Here is a 17,973-nt window from a genome sequence, read left to right on the forward strand (position 1 = left end):
CTTGACGCTGACACAAAATACCCAACAAAAGTAACCTTAGGAAGGAAGGGTTGTTTGGGCCACTAGTTCAAGGGTACAGCCCATCACTGTAGGGGGTATGGCAGTGGAGCGGGAGGCAGTCAGTCACGTTATATCCGTGGCCAGGAAGCAGAGAGATGGTGCTCAGCTCACTTCCTCTTTTATCGCATTCAGGACTCTAGTGCATGGGATGGTACCCCCCCACATTTAGGATGGGTCTCCCCAACGCAGTTAGCTTCATCTAAAATCCCTTTCACGGATGTGCCCAGACATTTGTCTCCTCGATGATCCTACATCGTGTCAGGCTGACAATCCATATTACCCATTAGAGATCTTGTTTCCAACTTGCCTTCAAGTACTATAGCTTCAGATCAGGAGCTGTGAGCCTGACCTTGGAGCCACAGTCCCTGCCGTGGGCCTCTCAGGAACCTCTGGAGAGTCAACTGACACGTGACCATGGTGGGAAGCTAGAGCTCTGGCCATGGCCCCTGGGCAGCTCAGGACACTCTTCCTGCATTGGTCACCTTACTTATTTATGGCTTGCAGGAATGTGGTGATAAACATGCCACTGGGTTATAATAGCCCGCAGAGTGACGGCAGGCAAAGAAGCAAGGAGCAATGAACAAACAATTTGGGGGCGTATGTGTATTGGTGACTTTTCCTACCTCTGTGACAGACATTTGTTTAGGCGTCCAGTTTGGAAACTATAACTGTCTTGGACGGGAAGGCATGGTGCCTGGGTTGGATCCACCTGTGCTGGTGGGAGCTTGGGCACCACTTGTTCACATCTCGGTGGATCCCAGGAGAACCCAGGTCAGAACCAGAGGTAGATAACACCTTTCAGGCCAGCCCCTGGAGGACCACTTCAGAACACTTCTGCCAGCTGTTGAGACACGGGCAGAGGCCGGGAGGGGCACAGTTCACAGTCAAACCAGAATGGTGTGGGTAGTATCAAAAGGACCAAGAATTCCTTTAACCAGGTGACCTCCATGGGGAACTGGAGATCCTGAAGGGCATCCAGGCAAAAGGAGGTCCGTACCTGACAGGGAAGCAGATGGCAGCCAGGCAGAGAGAGTGGAGAAAGGGCCACCAAACTGCAGGCCTAGTCACACTCCCTCGCCCTCAAAGCCACCCTTCCTTTCTTTGCCCCCATGGGTACTACTGCCTTTTGTCGGTTTCCGGAAGTATCCAGGCTCTTTCTCAATACTGACCCTCATTTTGGACCAGTCTGCCTCCTCTGAGCCCCAGGGTAGGTTGTATTTCCACTGGTGGCCCTGCCGGTGTTTCCTAGGCTATAGGCTGTCTCTTTCCAGGGCTTCTGACTCTACCAATAAAGGTTGAATTGTATAAGGGGAAAAGTGGCTTGTCTAAGATGACAGAGGACAGAGGTTCACCTCGGCAATGAGAGAGAGAGAGAGAGAGAGAGAGAGAGAGAGAGAGAGAGAGAGAGAAGAGAGAGCAAATCCAGGGCCTCCAAGTGCTCTGTCCCTAAACTTCATCTGCTGCCTACAGGTCAGTTTGGAGGCATCTCATCTCTCCCTCCCTCAGTGGTCTTGGGCTGTGCCCTGCCTGACTCTGTAGAAAGAAAGATCAAAATGTGGCAACTTGCACTACAGCCCCTGCATTTGGGAGGCTGTATCAGGATTGCTGTGATTTCTAGGCCAGCCTGGGCCAGACAGCAAGTTCCAGGGGAGTTTGAACTATAGCTGGAGAGCCTATCTCAAAGGAGAATGGGCAAGGCCTGGCAAGATGGCTCAGTGAGTAAGGGAGCTTGGCTTAAGTTTAATCCCCAGGACCCACCTGGAGGAAGGAGAGAAGAGACATCTGCCACCAGGGACCTAGTGGGGGACGTATAACCCTGCCCATAGCAAAGAAAGCAAACAAATCTGTCTTAATTGACATAAAAGATTTTATTTCCTCCATTAGGAACTAGTTTATCTTGCCCAAACTGAAACAGCACCTTGTATGTTATTTAAGCAAGATATTCTTTGGGCTCTATGTTCCTGCTCGCAGCGAGGCTGACACAAACTTACTGTGACCTGCGTAATCACTCCAGAAGTGAATGGCACAAAGCAAGTACTGAGCTGTTATGACCTAAGTTGGGTGGAAGTTTTTTAATTAAGGATTAACTTGCTTGTTTGTTCTCTGTGGGGGAATAGTAAAGGAGAGGGGAAAGGAGGAGGAAGTGGAGGAGGAGGAAGAGGAGGAAAGCTAGGCAGTACTGTTAGTAAAGGAAGACAGAGTGTGACTGGGAGGTCAGAGGGAAGGGAGGGCAGCAGAAACACAGATGAAGGGCAAACAGGATTAAGGATGGGAGTGCTAGGAAAAACCAGCTGCAGGAACAAGAGCCAAAGCTTGTCAAGCGGGAAGCAGGAAGGAGCCTGGGGTCAAGCGAGCATCGGGGCTGCCCTGCAGGATGTTGACAGGAGTCAGAAAGCCCCTAGCTGTTGGCACCCTTTTCTTCAGGCCTGTTAATGAGAATCTTGCTTATTGTGTACTTCCCAAAAGGAAACCAATAAGGAACCAGGTGATATCCAGGCTTTAAGCCCAGCAGTCACTCCAGGAGACCCTCTGCCTGCCAAGCGTGATAAGTCACCTCTGAAAACCTGCCTTCTCGGACTGGGGATAAAGTGCAAGGCTAGATCGCTCTCGTGGCGTCTGCAAGGCCATGAAAGGGTCCAGCCTTAGGGTTTGTAGAAAGAAAACTGCTGAGCTCGTTCAAGATTTCCACTCTCTCCACATGCAAAGCCAAACTTCTGCCTCTGAGCCGGAGGGACTACTTTCTTCTCCTCATGCTTTGACCCTGCTGTCCCGCATCTTTGTCCCAGCCACAGTTTTAGAACCCTTATGTGACAGCAGAGAAAGAAAATGTGGAGGACCAGAAGCCGAGAGGTCGCCTGGGGAGCGGGTGCCGCAATCAGCATGGGCATGAAAGAGCGAGCCATCCTGAGGATGAGAAGGGGGAGGGCTGGGAGAGGAGGACTTGTACGAAAGCACTGCCCGGGGGCCTTGAGATCAGTGCCCAACCAGAAATAAAAAGACACTTGTAAAATGTAACTTTCCTCAAAGTTAAAACTATGACTTCCTGCATATTTACACTGGGCATGCCAAAGGCTGACTCAACTTACTAAGGAATGAAACAAGTAGTTAGCTGGTAGGACTGGTTTCAAAGCATGCTGAGAAACTGGATGTCTGTGGACAGTTATAAAGGAAAGTTCCTAGGTCAGGTCCTGAACTGATAAATGTCCCACGGGGTGACACAAAGGCAATGCTATCTGGTGAAATCTCTTCTGCTGGGCGGAAACCATTTGTTTCCCTAGCAAACAAGATATGGAAGTTAATATGGAATTTTACTAAGTGTGAGCCTCTGTGTTAGTCAAAACTAACAGCAAATACCAAGTCATACAAAAGCACGTCTTCCAAGGTACCAGGGCAACTATACCTCCCTAAGTACATGAAACAGAGACATTTTGCATCCCAACTGGGGACTGGAGGGGCTGTCTAGTGAGTGTCCCCCATGGATGATACTAAACATCCCACAACAAAGGGGACAGCCCTGACAACAAAGAATTTTCCAGTACAAAAAATTCCACTAGTGTAATGACTGAGAAGCCAAGCCCTGGGCAATCAAATTATCTTTCAGGGATTTTTTTTATAGCTTTCTTTTTTATTATGTGTCTGTGTATAGATATGTGCATGTGAGCATGGATGCCTGAGAAGGCCAAAAAAGGGTGCCTGATTGTAACTGGAGTTCCAGTGCTTGTGAGCCGCCTGATGTGGGTGCTGGGAACCAAGCTTGAGTACTTGCAAGACCAGCAAGTGGTCTTAACTGCTGAGATGTCTCTCAAGCAACCCTAAGGGACTAGGAAAGACCACCTCTGGGGGCCAGTGAGATGGCTCAGTGCGCAAAAGATCTTGCTGCCAAGCCTGACAACCTGAGCTAGATCCCCAGACTCCGTGTGGTAGAAGGAAAGAACTGACTCCTACGAGTTAGTTGGGTGTTTCTAGGTTCTTGGCTTCTGTTTTATTGCCATGACACCATGGTCACGGCAATTCTTATAAATGAAAACATTCATTGGGGCCGGCTTCCAGTGGAGAGGTTTAGTCCATTGTCATTATGGTAGGAGGAATGGCTTCCTACAGGCAGACACGGTACAGGAGAGTAGCTGGGAGTTCTACATTTAGATCAGCAGGCAACAGGAAGAGTGTGCCACTGGGCCTGGCTTGGTCTTCTGAAACCTTTGAGGTCCACTGCCAGTGACACACTTCCTCCAACAAGGCCACATCTCCTAATAGTGCCACTCCCAGTGGGCCTATTGGGGCCATTTTCATTCAAACTACTGCAGCCTCTTAGCCAAAGAATTGAAAATAATTGTTGGAGGGAGAGGGCCTGATTGTTCATCCTGGCCACCTGGCTAACTTAGCCCCAAAGTAACCACACAGAAACTGTATTATTTAAAACACTGCTTGACCCATTAGTTTTAACTTCTTATTGGCTAACTCTTACATCTTAGTTTAACCCATTTCTATTAATCTGTGTATTGCCATGTGTCAGTGGCTTACCGGCTAAGTTTTGGCAGCATGACTTACTCTGGCAGTGGATCCATGGTGTCTCCTGACTCTGTCCTTCTTCCTCCCAGCATTCAGTTCAGTTTTCCCTGCCTACAAGTTCTGCCCTATCAATAGGCCAAGGCAGTTTCTTTATTCATTAACCAAGGAAAGCAACACATAGACAGAAAGACCTCCTACACCAAATAAGGTTTCACATAGATTGGTGAAAGAAGCAAGGTAACATTATAAATGAGAGTACAGATGAGAGAGGAATACTCTCTCAAGATTGAAAGGGGTCATGTGAGTAACAATGTTCAAGGGCTCCAGGCTATAACCTGGGATCTCTTTTTATGGGGTCTAAAGGAAGGGGGGGGAGGCTGGTTGCTAAGGGCCATAGTGGGAACAGTTTCTATTTTGATTGACATATTAGATAATATATTTACTTTTCCTACCAGGCATGTTCCTTCCCATAATGCATTTGATTTTAATCATACGTACACATAATCATCATAGGCCTAAGATGGTAAATAGGGGATACTCCCTAAAAGGTGACTTAGAGGACATGGTTTTGCCTCACTGCATATGCAGAAAAACCATTTTATGCCAGATCAACCTGCCTGTTCTTTATACTTTTGAATGGAAACTGACTAAATTTTATTGCTACCAAGGACAGAGAAACTTATACTGTTTTTCAGAGATGGAAGTACGTATAGTTGGATGCGTGTTGGGATAGAGGAGATTCTGACATCCTTCTCTCCTCTTTTTCTTGCTCCTTGCTCTTCTAATTACTGTCACTGCTCACCAGCCCTGCCTATTTCTCTCTCTTGCTTAGCTATTGGCTGTTCAGCCCCTTATTAGACCAATCAGGTGTTTTAGGCAGGCAAAGTAACAGAGCTTTACAGAGTTAAACAAATGCACCATAAAAGAATGCAACACATCTTTGCATAACTAAACAAATATTCCACGGCATAAATGAATGTAACACATATTAAACTAATATTCTGCAACAAGCCCCAGAGCAAGCAAGCTAGCTAGAGTAGCTGAAAGGGTAAACTTAGAGTCCTGCTGGAGACCCTGCACTAATATGTTAGAAGGGAAGCTATCAAGAAAGATAGCCACTATCAGCCTCTGGCCTACACACGCACATCCACACATATAACAGCACACATACATATACACATCACACACATATACACACAAAATAAAGAATGCCCTTACATGATACCTGACAAACAAGCTGCCTATCTTTTATTGTTATTTCTATCTTTTAAGTAATAATCTTAATTGTAATAATGTTGAGCCATTTTCCTCCAGAGAAAAGCACATTTCTCAGAAGGGAATACTGTGATTGAGAGTATCCAGCCAGTCAAGGCTACACAGCAAGTCCTACCTCAAAAGCAAAACAAAATAAACCAAAAACAGATGGCAATTTAGGTACAGCCTGAAGTCATGATTTTAAAACATTTGAAATGTCTCATCTTTATGTTATGTCTTGTATGTTAATGAGAACATATAAGACTGTTCAGGATGGGCCAACCATGTGGGTTGTTTTCAGACTGGACACTCTTTATGTTGGCCATTGTTATGTTCCTGAAACCAGTGCTGATGGAGTCCAGGGAGTCCCAGAGATGGACAGTAGACACATCTCATTCAGTGGCTTTTAAAGTTATTATTACCATCTGTTTAGGATAATAAGAAAATGCAGGTTAGTAATTAGTCAGCTATTACAATTAAACTTGTAGTCATACTAGGTATGTTTTCAAGGTCAAACAGAGATATATTTTAGATAGACAGGCCATCTTCAAACACTAAGGAGATAAAGAGAATATGGCTTTTAAGATGTTTTAATAACATAGCTTCTTCTTTTTTTTCTTTTTAATGTCAATGAGACATGTTTGTTCCTGGCAGCACCAATTTACTTCAGAGAAGATGATGGGGCTTTGAAAAAACACCACATGGGTTTACTTTCTTTGTAGCAAAAGTAAACCACTGGGAAAGAAAGGGCCCTTGCCTTGACTCCTGGCAGCATGCTGTCATAACTGGACAAGCAGGACACAAAAGAAAGTGACTGCCAAACCTTGCCAAGACAAGGCATGACAGTCTTTTAAAAATTCTGCTTCACAGACAAGTCTGTCAAATATTCTATGTTTTTAAGCCAAAGATGGATGCCCCCAAATTGCAGAGGAACCTTGGGTGACTGTCCAGACAATGATTTCTCACATTTTTTAGAAGTCACTTGTTTGCACTTCCTGCTTACTCAGTTAATATTATTTCCTTCTTGGGAAATAATGTTATTTCTGAGGGAGTTAAAGACTAGATAGTTAAAGTTTTCTTTGTTTATCAGACCCAGGAAAGAAACTCACTAAAGAGGGGTAAAGTGATAAGATTGAGAGCTATCAAAAGGTAGCTTGGGATGGTAATGCAAGCTATAGAAAGTGGATTAGGTACAAGACTTTGAACTAAGATAGGATAGATAATGGAGTATTTTCTCTGAATTTGTTAAATGCAAATGGACTAAACATTGATATATTTAAGATAGGATAGATAATGGAGTATTTTCTCTGAATTTGTTAAATGCAAATGGACTAAACATTGATATATTTATTGCATGTATATATTATATATAGTTACTGTACCTACTGTATACATTTTTCTTTTATTAGTTATAGTCTTTTTTATTTTAGACAAAAAAAGGGGAAATGTGATATTTTGTTTGTGTTCTAACAAATAAAGCTTACCTGATGATCAAAGTGTAGAGCTAGCTGCACTAGTTAGCCATAGAGGCCAGGCAGTGGTGGTACACACCTTTAAATCCCAGCACCCAGGAGATAGAGGCAGATGGATCTCTGTGAACTCAAGGCCACCCAGGATTACACAAGATTGAATCAGTCTAAAAGATAAATAGAGATCATACCTTTGATACCAGCACTTGGAATGTCACACCTTTACTTACAGTATTAGGGACATGGAGTCGGGAGTGATATGGCTGGACAGAGAGATGAATATAAGGCAGGAGGAAACAGGAGTTCAGAGCATTGGGTCTGAGGATTCTTGAAGACAAGATTTTGCCCACTTTGGTCTGAGGATTCAGTAGAGATAAAAGGTCTCTCTAGTACTGGCTCCTTTACTTCTCAGATCTTTCAGCATTTACCCCAAGAGCTGACTCTGGGTTTTTATTAAGACCAATTAGAATTTGTGCAACACCGCCCGTCACATCTCAGTGCTCCTGGGTTATAATAAGAAGCATTATTGTTATCTAAGGCAAGTGCTGCTGAGGAAAGTTTTCTAGCCACTGAGTATGGTTACTTTCTGCTTCCATGCATTCTTAGGTACCAACAGCCCAGAACCTGCTTGTGCTCGCTCACTCACTCGGCCTCTCCCTCTCTTCTTTATCTATCTATCTATCTATCTATCTATCTATCTATCTATCTATCTATCATCTCCTCTTGACATCAGCAGTGTGATTGGGGGGGGGGTCTTAATAATACCTGGAGCATAGTCAGAATTTCCTATTTGGTTGCACTTGGAATAGCCTTGAAAACAGCCTCCTGCTAGAAGTCAGTGTGCGTGTCTAACAAACTCATGACCAACTCCTTGGTGACGGCCTCTCCCAGTATGTGAATCAGCTGGTGAGAATGTCACCAGTTCTAGGGACTATACATGCTCAGCAAAGCTGGACCAGTGGCCTACCTTTCCCACAACTATGGAGTTTGATGGATTAAATGTTTTTGCTTTAGTGGGTAGTGCTGGCTATGTGCTCTGTTTTATGGCCTGAATGGAACTTCCATCATGGAGTCAGTTGTGCTAAGGCCTGAAGGCTTACTAAGGTCTGGGGGCCTGCTACCTTCTCCACACTTCTCAAGGGTAACCCGTTCCCAAGTATGTCAACCTTCAGCTAACGTGAGTTGTCCTGACCCAAAGCCTCTGAAGCCTACCCTTATCCTGTGTTACCTGGGTTATGTCCTCTAAGCTGCCTTGGGGAACCATAATCTCCCATCTTTACCAGCTCTTCTGAATCTTTCACTTGCTAAAGAGCTGCTGAAGAGAGCCATGCCCAAAAGAAGTACTACTTATATTTGGTGGTAAAGATCCAACCTCTGTTCTGGAATCCTTCCTAGTTACTTGGGAGTTGGGAAAGTGAAGGTCAAATCCCTTTCTGGGTAGGGAAGGTCAAGTTTGAAGAGCCATCTTTCTTGAGAGGAAGCTGTAAGTCAGAGAGGATGCTGATGTGGAGAAGCAAGGATTTTTTTTCCTTCAGAGCAAAGGAGAGGAGAGACCTGGGCATCTGTGGAAGCATAACAGGGAGAGAGGAAGCCTTCCTGTAATCCTCTGGCTAACCCCAAGGCTGTCTTTATTGGCTGGAGAGCTTGTGTCTTTGTGTGGGGCAGGGATGTTTGCTGCTTAGAATGAGTGTTTCATGAAACATCCTTCCTGGAAAAGTCTGGAGCAGGGAGGGCTCCCAGAGGAAAACCTAATGCCAGGATGGACAAGCAGGCCTGAGAGGACTCCATATACACAGGGAAAGCCTGGCAGAACATTGAATTTTCCATATACAGCCACAGGTGATAGCATCTAGGTGAAATAAGACGAGTGACTCCTACCACCTGGAGAGCTTAGGGGCTTCTGGGTAACATGCACCTTTATCTCAGGCACCTGCCCTTTTAAAGCTGCAACGGAATCCTGTTTCAGGATTTCTATCCCTGGCCCCTGAACCCCCATTGCATGTTATAGAAGCTGGATCGCCTTAGGTGGTTCTTTTAGTTTGCTTTCTGTGATAAACACCATGACCAAAAGTAATATAGGAGAAGAAGGATAGGTTTGTTCCAGCTTAGACTTCCAGGTCCACACTGAGGGAATCAGAGCAGGACTCAAGCAGAAACTACAGCAGAAACTGTGGAGGAATGCTGCTTCCTGACTTGCTTGCTTCCAGGTTCACATTCAGTTAGCATTTTTATACAGCCTAGGACCACCTACCCAGAGATTGCTCTACCCATGGAGAGCCGTATCAATCCATCAAGAAAACTCCTTTTAGATGTGGATACAGGCCAATTTGATCTGGGTAATTCCCCAGTTGAGACTCCCTCAATAACTGTGGACTGTGTCAACTTTACAGCTGAAGCTAGGTAGGATATTGGTATTCTTAACTTATCCGAAGTGTCTTTGTATAGGTTCATTGCCTAAGAATGATGGATGGATGGATGGATGGATGGATGGATGGATGGATGGATGGAATGATGATAGATAGATAGATAGATAGATAGATAGATAGATAGATAGATAGATAGAAAGATGAGATATGAGATAGGGAGACAGGCAGATAGATGGATAAATGAAGGGTTTATGGATGAATGGACAGATGGGTGGGTAAAAAAAAGAAAGGAAGAAAAGTAGATAAATAGATGATAGATAGATAGATAGATAGATAGATAGATAGATAGATAGATAGATAGAGAGATAGACAGATGAGATAGGGAGACAGATAGATGGATGAACAAATGGATGGACAGATGGGTGGGTGGGCGGGAAGAAAGGAAGGAAAAGAAAAAAGAAAAAGGGAAAGAAGAAATAAAGAAAGGTAGCTAGGTAGATAGATTGATGATATGATATATGATATGATATGATATGATATGATAGATGATAGACAGACATAAGCCAGGGAGCTAGCTTAGCAAATAAACCTGATGACATGAGTTTGAACCTCATAGTAGAAGGAGAGAATGGACTCTTCATAGCTGTCCTCTACTTTCCACACACCTGATGTGACAGGCAGGTGTCCCCTGCACATATCCTATACATGCACACACACAAAATAAATAAATCTTTTAAAAGTAGACAGTTGAGAGGGGACAGGGAAAGGGTGGAGGAGGAAGACGGAGAGAGGGACTTACTCTAAAACCTTGGAACATACATTAAGGATAGAGAAATAGAAAACTTCACCCACTTTCCCATGACCACAAATCATTTTTGTCTTTTTTTGATCCATAAAGAGAAACATCTCCCTGCATATCATACAGATTGAAGACTATGCAGTTGTGACCCAAGTGGATCTCAAGGAGCTCAGCCTGAAGCTATCCCCGTTCATGTTGCTCATCCTTAGACACACTCCTGGACGTTGGACAGGTGAAAGCCTTGTCTTCTGGGCAATGAGAACTTTGGAAAGGATTGTTTTTAACTTGTAATATGCTGAGGAAGAAAAGCCATAAAAAGCCTACATTTGGTTACTTCAGGATGCCAATTTGTTTATTTGGTTTCTAGACTTCTGCCTTCCTTACTGTTCTATTGCTATCACAAAACGGTATGCCCAAGGCTACTTATAAAAGAAAGCAGTTAATAATTTGAATTATGGTTCCAGAGGGTTAGAGTCATGATGGAGAAGCAAAGACATGGTGGCAGGGACAGTTGAGGGCTCACATCTCAAAACCGCACCCAGAAAGTAGAGCGCACACTGGGAATAGCCTAAGTCTTTAGAGATCTCAAAGCCCACCTTCAGTAATATACTTCCTCCAGTGAGGCCATACCTCATAATTCTCCCCCAACAGTCGCCAACTGGGCACCAAGTATACAAATGCCTGAGATATATGGGGGACATCTTATTCAAAACACCACAGCTTTCTAGGACACCTGTTGTTTGTTTACCGTGTCTTCCTCCACAGCCTTGGCCCGGCTAAGGATCTGCACAGACAAAATTGTTACTCTTCAGTGCCTTGAGCAAATATATCAGCCTTTATGATCTCCTCTTGGTCAATAGGAAAGAACTAGACAACCAGGGCATGGCCCAGTCAACTAATAAATTATAAGAGCAACCGTCTAATTGCAGGTGCTGCAAAATTCTTCCTCTCAGCCCTGCCATAAAGGAAAGGAAAAGGGAGTAAGACTAAGCCAACACACACAGCATCCCTCTTAATCACTACAGATTGCTGACCTAGTACAACACTCTAAGCCGTCCTTCCTGATCTCCTTCCTTCATACAACACGCCTCTCCTTCCAGCCAGTGTCAGTCCTTCCAATGTGGAATTCCCAACCCCAAACTAAATCTAATCTTTTCTTCTTTTTTAAAAAAGGCTTATCTGTTTTTATTTTATATGGTGTTTTGCCTGCACGTGCATGAGCCACATGCTTTTTGCATCTGTAGAGGCCATAAGAGGGCATTGAGACCCCTGGAACTGGAATTGCACACTGTTGTGAGCTGCCATGTAGGTGTGGCGAACTGAACCCGAGGATCCTCAGAAAAAGTCTTAGTTACTGTTTTATTGCTGTGAAGAGACAGCAAGACAAAGGCAGCTTATGAAAGAAAGCATTTGATTGGGGGCTTGCTTAGTGTTTCAGAGGGTGAGTCCGTGACTATCATGACCGCGAACATGAAAGCAGGCAGGTAGGCATGGTGCTGGAGCAGTAGCTGAGAGCTTACATTGTATCTGGGTCCTTGAAACTTCAAAGCCCACCCCAAGTGACATACCTTCTCCAACAAGACCACATCTCCTAATCCTTCCCCAAACAGTTCCATCAAGTAGGGACCAAGCATTCAATTATATGAGCCTATGGACTCCTTTCTCATTCATACCACCATAAGCAACAAATTCCTTTAGCTGCTGACCCATCTCTCCAGCCCATACTTTAGAGTCCTTTTGTTTTCTCTTCTCTTCTCTTCTTTTCTTTTCTTCTAACAAAGGATTTATTCTTACTTTATGTGTATGAATGTTTTATCTGTATGTGTATATGTGCGTCATGTACATACATGTCTGGTGCATACAGAAGTCAGCAAATGGCATCAGATTCCCTGGAACTAGAGTTACAAAGGGTTGTGAGCTGCCATGTAGGTAATGGGAACCAAACCCTGGTCCTCTACAAGAGTAGTAAGTGATCTTAACCCCTAAGTCATCCTTCCAGCCTAATTGTATTCATTACTAGGGAATCTACCATTAGCTTCTTAAGTATCTATGTGATGGGAAGAAGACGAGCTAGCTGTTGAGATTCATAATATTATTTCCTCCAAAATGTTGTGGGATGATCTTTCTGTATGCTGTGAATATGTATTCCTCTCATTGGTTAATAATAAAAGTTGCTTTGGCCTATGGCAAGGCAGAATATAGCTAAGCAGGAAAGCCAACAATATAAAGAGAAAGAAGGGCAGAAGCAAGAGGGATGCAAGTCAGGCACACAAGATACAAGATGCCAGGAGACCAGTAAAAGCCAACGCCACATGGCAATACATAGATTAATAGAAATGGGCTCATTTAAATGTGAGAACTAGTTAGTAAAAAGCCTGAGATATAGGCCAAACATTCTGTAATTACTATTAAGCCTCTGCATGATTATTTAGAAGCGGCCGTGGGACAGGGCAGGACAGAGAAACCTCCCTTTATACCAAAAGGAGAAGGAAAGATCTCAAGAAAGAAACGGCCTGCTCAAAAGTGTCCTTGGTCGCTTAAGTAGAGAACATTAATGTTTGTATCATGTGTCAACATCAGTAGATCATGTCGTACCAAGCAGAGGTAAAGCCATGTCTTCTTCCTTACCTAAAGGGCTGTTAGTGGGGAAGAAGACCAGGGAAGAAGGAACCACCACTTCTGATCAGCCCTGTCCACAGTGGGCACACTTGAGGGCAAATTCTGCTTGCTCAGAGCCGGCACAGGCGCAGGCACCAAGGGACTGGGCTCAATACTTTCCTTGCTACTTCTCAGGGCAATGACATAGTCGGCCGGGTCCCTGAGCTCTTCTGAGCTACCAGTTTCCTCACCGAAAATGGCTTCCAACTTCCTTAAGTTATAATAAAAAAGCCAGTATCTAGGAAGCTGTTAGATCCTTTTTGAGTAATACATAGTGGTATGGTCCATCAAGGTACTTACCGAACAGCTGTGCACTGAGCGACTATAAATAAAATTACGCCACAGTTCATGCCATATACTAATATACGCTTCCAATGGACTGGAATGAAATAAAACAGGGAGTAACCAAGCACAAACACAAGCAAAAGACTTATCAGGTTTCGTTAAACCCTGTTGAAGAGAGACCACGTAGCCACAATAAAGACAAGCACTATGTCCTGCTGCTTGTTGGTTTTGTTCCTCCAGCACTGCTTGGACACACATAGGCAGTGAGTCAACAGCTAGATTTACCTGGGATTCAGGCCTCTGAGGTTGAAAAGGAAGTCAAAGGTGAGGAGACAAAAGGAAATTTATGAGCGAGCGCAGAGAAGTAGTTAGGCGGAAAGTCCGGATGAGAGAGAGAAATGAGGGAACCCTGAGAGACTGAGGCTTGAGGGTGGGATAAGGGAAGGTAGGGGCCACTGGCTGAGAGGCCACCTGCACTGAAGGAGGCTGCAGGCAAGACAAAAGGGGCCACTGCTGGGGAAAAGAATCCAGGGCTTGTCATTCAGGTTCGGCAAGGGGACCCAGATTCCTGGTTGTTGAAGAAGGGTAGAGATGGGGCCACAGTGAGGCCAGGATGGGGCGAATCTCACTGGTGACTGTCCAGGACAGACTCCAGGGCAAGCCTGAGATCCAGGGGCCAAGATGCTTACGATGTCTCTCCGGGAGAGATCTTGAAGTAGTGATAGCACTGGCTGCTCAAGTGGCTCATCAGAACACCAAATGTAGAAAGGGACAGGAAAGGGAGGGTGCTACCATACTGGTCCAGCATGCAGGGAGTGAGGGAGGAAGACACTGGAAAAGACAGAAAGCTGTGGGGCTGTGACAGTCTTACTTTGGAACCCAGGCTGTCCTCCAACTCTCAATCCTCCTGACTCAACTCCTGAGTGCCGGAGTACAGCTACACACACATGTCCAACAACTATGTTGAAGTGTGTGGTTATATATATATATATATATATATATATATATATATATCATATATTAATAATTTTCCACCATCTAATTCCATATCTCTTTCCAGTCTATAAACTGAGGTTTGAGGCTGGAGAGATGGAATAGCCATTAAGAACACTTCCTGAGCCAGGCATGGTGGTGCACGCCTCTAATCACAGCACTCAGGAGGCAGAGGCAGGTGGATCTCTGAGGTTGAGGCCAATCTGGTCTACAGAGTGAGTTCTAGAACAGCCAGGGCTACACAAAGAAACTGAAACCTTGTCTTGATACTCTCCACCATTACCACCACCGATAACAAGAAAAAGAGAACGTCCTGATCTTCCAGAGGTCACTGATTCTGTTCCCAGCAGCTGTGTTGGGTGACTCATAACTATCTGGAACTCCAATTCCAGGGGATCTGATGCTCCCCTTTGACTCTCACAGGCACCTGCACACATGGGCACACCTGCACACAGGTAACACCGAAGCACATAGTCAAAAATAAAATAATCTTTTTGTTTGCTTGCTTGTTTTTAAGATAGGGTTTTTCTGTGTAACAGCCTTGGCTGTCCTGTAGCTCACTCTGTAGACCAGCCTGGCCTCAAACTCACTGAGATCCACCTGCCTCTGCCTCCCAAGTGCTAAGATTAAAGGCACCACCACCTGGCCCAATAAAATAAATGTTAAAAAAAAAAAAAACAACAAGTTCTGTGTCCAGCAAAAAGCAAAGCCTCTTTCTTTCCCCCTCTTTGGTCCTTGGTAGCCCCTGTGTTGCTCTGTCTCTGTGGATGTGACTACCCGGGCTCCCTCATATAAGTAGACTTGAGCATTACCCATCCATCCCTTCCTGTTGTGTATTTGACTTAGCACAATATCCCTGACATTCATTCATGTTGTGAGGTAGATCAATATTTCTTTATAAAGCCAAATAAAATTTCATTGTATGTGTGTAGCGAATTTTGATTTAGCTTGTGACTTTACATATGTTCTGTCCTAGGAAAAAAAAAATCTCCACAAGGGTTTAGAAGATCCATATGCTGTGATGGCCACACAGAGAATCGTATGTCAATTAGATCTACTTGGCTTATCACGTTGCTCCTGTCCCATCTTTCGTCTGCTGTCCCTCCCGTTGTTAAGAGGGAGCTCCGGAAGTCCCCCGCCAGCATTGCTGTCTTGCCTTTCTCGCCTAGTCTTGTCTGTTTTGTTTCATGTATTTCATGGTTTGCCCTGAGTGTACAACTGCTTGTAATTGTAACTCAACACATCTTGCTATACTGAATCTTTCTTCTTTGTCACAGTCTCTTCCTTTTAAGATCTATTTTCCCTTTAAAACGTTGTGTGTGTGTGTGTGTGTGTCATCACATGGCACACACAGAGGTCAGAGGATATCCTGCAGCAATTGATTTTCTTCTTCCATCATGTAGGCCCAGGGATCAAAGGCAGGTCCTCAGGTTCGCCAGGAAGTGCCTTTGTTCACTAAGCCATTCTGCCTGCCCTAGGGTCTATTTTATCTGGTATTAGTATAGTCGTCCCTGATATCTTTTGCATACTATCTACATGGAACATCTTTCTCCATTTTGTCTGTTTGGGATCTGAAGTGAGTCTCTATTCACAGCATATAGTTGGAGTTTGTCTGTGATGGGATCTCACTATATTGCCGAGGCTGGTCTTCTTGTGAGGTAGCACCAGAGTAGATTGCCTGGATGTGGAGTTAAGCCAATAGGAAGTCTTCATCAGCCAGCCAGAAACTACAAGGGGGTTCAGGATCCCAGCATAGCACTGAACCTTTCTCAGGTGAGCTTTAAACCATCAAAAACCGTGTTCTGAGCTGGGCAGTGGTGGCGCTTGCCTTTAATCCCAGCACTCGGGAGGCAGAGGCAGGCAGATCTCTGTGAGTTCGAGGCCAGCCTGGTCTAGAAGAGCTAGTTCCAGGACAGGAACCAAAAGCTACAAAGAAACCCTGTCTGAAAAAAAGCAAAAACAAACAAACAAAAAAAAACATGTTCTGGTATGGTTCGACATGCTTCAGATAGCAACAACAGCCAAAAACAGAACTACAGAACCAAAAAGGCAAGGTTAGAAATTTAGAGACTTTCCCAGAACTGTGAACATTGATGGAATAGGCCTTTTATTTTTGGTTAGTAGTGCTACATACTGAGTTTTATATCCTGAATGACACTTTCATCTTGGAGTCAGTTGGCCTACTAAGGTCAAGATTCCTGTTACAGTTTTGAACCCTGATCTTAAATGATCCTCCCCGTAAATCCTTCCAAATGCTGGGATTATAAGTGTGTACTACCACGCTAGGTAAACTGGATGATTTTTCTATCATTAAGGCAATTTTGCCAGACCTGGCAGCACACACCTTTAATCCCAGCATTCTGGAGACAGAGGCAGATGGGTTCCAAGTTCTAGGTCAGCCAAGGCTACATACTGAGATCTTATCTGAAGACATACAAACAAAACAAAACTTTCAAAAAGTTTTTAGGTTTGTATTTAAACGTGTATGTGTCTTGGCATGGATAGGCACATGGGTATGCAGATGCCTTCAAAGGCCAGAAGAGGACATCAGATCCCATGACCTGAAGTTATAGATGGTTGTGAGCTGTCCCTGTGAATGCTGGGAACCAAACCTAGGTCCTCTCTAAGTGCAGCAAGTGCTTTTGAGTGCTGAGTCATCTCTATAGCCCTGGATAGTTTTTTGTTCTTTTCCTTTAGTGTGTGTGAGAGATAAAGGAAGGGACACAAACCGAGAGGTGAGGGAGGGGGGGAAGACAGAGAGACAGAGACAGAGAGAGAGAAAAATGGAGAGACAGAGAGAGAAAGGAAGATTATACTTTTGTTTGTGGTGCAAACCTATAGCCTTCTACAGGTCAGCCCTAGATTAGATTTTTATCCATTTTGTCAATCTATTTTTTTTACTTACTTAATTACTTAATTAATTTCGGTTTTCTAAGACAGGGTTTCTCTGTGTAGCCTTGGCTGTCCTGGAACTCACTCTATAGAGTCAGTCTATTTTTTGTTAGAGTTTAATCTGTTCACATTTACCATAATTACTGATAAAAGGGGGTTTCCGTCTTTCCTCGCTGTTTGCTCTCCATTGGCTTGAGAGTTAGCCTCTTGCCCTTTGTTTCCTGCCCCACTGACTCCTTTCTGATTTAGTTAACTCTTTGGTAGTGAAACACTTCAGCTCCTTTCTCGATTGCTTTTGTATGTCCCGTGACTGTTCTCTTGGTGCTGACCGTAGGAATTCCATCTAGCGTGCTAAAGTGATAACCCCTGAACTTGAGTTTCTGTCAACTTAACTTTTGAGCAAGCAGATGCTCTGCTCCCTAACAGTTCTTCACAGCCTGTTGGTGGTTTTCCTGAAATTACATTTTGTGATCAAAATATAAGCTAATAATTATTCGAAATGCATTACCATCCTAAATTAATAAAAAGCAAAGTGTGGAGTGAGGCACCAAAGTTAAAGCAATATAAAGTTTTTTATTACTTTTACTTATTTGTGTATGTGTGTGTGTGTGTGCTCAAACAGAAAAAGAGAAAGAGAGAGAGAGAGAGAGAGAGAGAGAGAGAGAGAGAGAGAGAGAGAGAGAGAGAG

Source organism: Alexandromys fortis, unplaced genomic scaffold, assembly GCF_014885135.2.
Source record: "Alexandromys fortis isolate MF-2015 unplaced genomic scaffold, M_Fortis_MF-2015_v1.1 scaffold_22, whole genome shotgun sequence".
Lineage (NCBI taxonomy): Eukaryota > Metazoa > Chordata > Mammalia > Rodentia > Cricetidae > Alexandromys > Alexandromys fortis.